This window comes from Macaca fascicularis, chromosome 6 (genome assembly GCF_037993035.2).
Source record: "Macaca fascicularis isolate 582-1 chromosome 6, T2T-MFA8v1.1".
In the NCBI taxonomy this organism is placed as follows: Eukaryota; Metazoa; Chordata; class Mammalia; order Primates; family Cercopithecidae; genus Macaca; species Macaca fascicularis.
This window is the reverse complement of record NC_088380.1, coordinates 83,502,156-83,504,389: the sequence shown is the minus strand read 5'-3', so window position 1 is coordinate 83,504,389 and position 2,234 is coordinate 83,502,156. Positions and strand designations below refer to the sequence as shown.

Sequence of the window (2,234 nt, the reverse complement as noted above, 5' to 3'; positions counted from 1 at the left end):
TTTTTTGTTTTGTTTTGTTTTGAAATGGAGTCTCTCTCTGTCACCCAGGCTGGAGAGCAGTGGCACGAACTGGGCTCACTGCAAGCTCCACCTCCCTAGTTCACACCATTCTCTTGCCTCAGCCTACTGAGTAGCTGGGACTACAGGCTCCCGCCACCACACCCAGCTAATTTTTTTGTAATTTTAGTAGAGATGGAGTTTCACCGTGTTAGCCAGGATGGTCTCGATCTCCTGACCTCGTGATCTGCCCGTCTCGGCCTCCCAAAGTGGTGGGATTATAGGCTTGAGCCACCGCGCCTGGCCAAGAAAAGGCATTCTTAAAAGGCCAGGAGTTTATCCCAATACCAAGTCAATGATAATCTGCACTCCCGTTTATAGATGAAAAAGACCAAAATGTAGCTTAGTTCAGAAGGATTCAGAGATCACTGAACATGAAGTAAAAAATATTTTCTGTTTGTATGCTAGGGTCTCTGTTTTGCTTTCCTTTTACACTGGATAATATCACAGAGTTGGTATGTATGCCTCTGTGTAAAAAACACACAGGTTTCAGATGCTTTAAAAGAATACATTTCAGAAATTTGAAGTTGGTTTCCCTAATTCTTTTTTTTTTAAAGGAAAATTTGCATTACTTTAATTATTTTTATATATAGAAAACTCAGCAGTGTACATTCAACCCAGTTTGATGCAAGTTCTTTAGCCTTTGCCTTTTTGAGCTTGGCAATGTGAGCCACAGACTTGGGACCCAGGACATTGTCTCAGATCTCATCATATATGTTGTTGTAATTGGTCCTGATAGCTTCCACCAGCTTAGCCAAAGCTCCTTTGTCTTCCACATCAACTTGTGTGAAGGTGACAATGATCCAGTTCTTCCTGTGGACTAGACGTCCCAGTCTTGCTTCCCTCTTGATAATGTAGTAAGGGACCCCCATTTTACAATACAGGGCAGGCAGGAAGACAACCAGACGTTGTGTGCCACACGTTGTGTGCAATCACCAGCAGCTGAGCTTTCTTGTTCTCCACCCAGGTGTGACGGTCTTAACTCCTGCTCAAAGGTCAGGTAGTCTCTTAATGGGGACATCCCCTTTGCCGGCAGCTTTCTTCTCAGTCAGGCCAACAGCCTCTGCTTCTTCTCCTTGCTTTGTCTCTGTCCTGTACTTGTGGGCCGGCTTAAGCAGCTAAGTAGCTGTTTGGTGGTTCAGAGCCTGAAAGAACTGGTTAATCGCAGGAGGCACTTCCAGCTGCTTATAGAGGATGGCTCTCTGCCACGGCAACGTGATACAGCGGGGCCATTTCACAAAGCAGGTGAGGTCTCTTTTGGGCTGGATGTCCTGTCCAATGCCAAAATTTTTAGGCCTTTTCTCAAACAGGGGATTCACCACTTTCTTGGACTCCTGATTCTTCATGACAGCAGGGGCTGGAGCCACCTTCTTCCCCTTGGCCTTTGTTCCTTTTGGCATCTTGGGTGGTGGAAGAGAGAGCCAGTTTCCCTAATTCTTACATAGTCTAATGTTCCCTTTTCATTTTATAGTTCCTCTTAAGTAGCTGATTGTAAGGTAATACAAGGAATAGAAAAAAATGCAACTAATTTTCACATCAGTAAGAGAAACAGAAGTCTGGGCGTGGTGGCTCACACCTGTAATCCCAGCACTTTGGGAGGCCGAGGCGGGCGTATCATGAGGTGAGAAGATCAAGACCATCCTGGCTAATGCAGTGAAACCTTGTCTCTACTAAAAATACAAAAACTTAGCCAGGCGTGGTGGTGGGTGCCTGTGGTCCCAGCTACTCGGGAGGCTGAGGGAGGAGAATGGCGTGAACCCAGGAGGCAGAGCTTGCAGTGAGCCGAGCTTGCGCCACTGCACTCCAGCCTGGGTGTCAGAGCGAGACTCTGTCTTTCATATGTAAAGAGTGCATTTACTAAGCATTTGCTTAGTAAATATTTCATTTAATTATTACAACAAATCCTTCAGGTACTATCATTATTCACATCTTAGAATCTGGGAGACTGAGGCTTAGAGATGATGTGTTTAAATAACACATCCCGTGCTACCTGGCTGGGCCAAGAGGACTCAAACTCAAAATCCATCTGATTCCAAAATTCATGTTCTTAATAGCCCTATATAAGAATTTACTGCTATTCTCAAAGTTCATGTCTGTATTTGAGTGTGATTAGTATTAACATTACAAAGGGCAGTTTCATTAAAATATTTTCTCTTTTTTAATCTCTAATCATCTTT

The 2,234-nt window shown here is 44.2% G+C and overlaps 1 pseudogene; it reads right to left on the bottom strand.

The window, feature by feature from the left end:
- Window positions 1–517: 517 nt before the first annotated feature.
- Window positions 518–1,586, bottom strand: LOC141407017 (large ribosomal subunit protein eL8 pseudogene; annotated as a pseudogene).
- Between the last annotated feature and the right edge of the window lie 648 nt (window positions 1,587–2,234).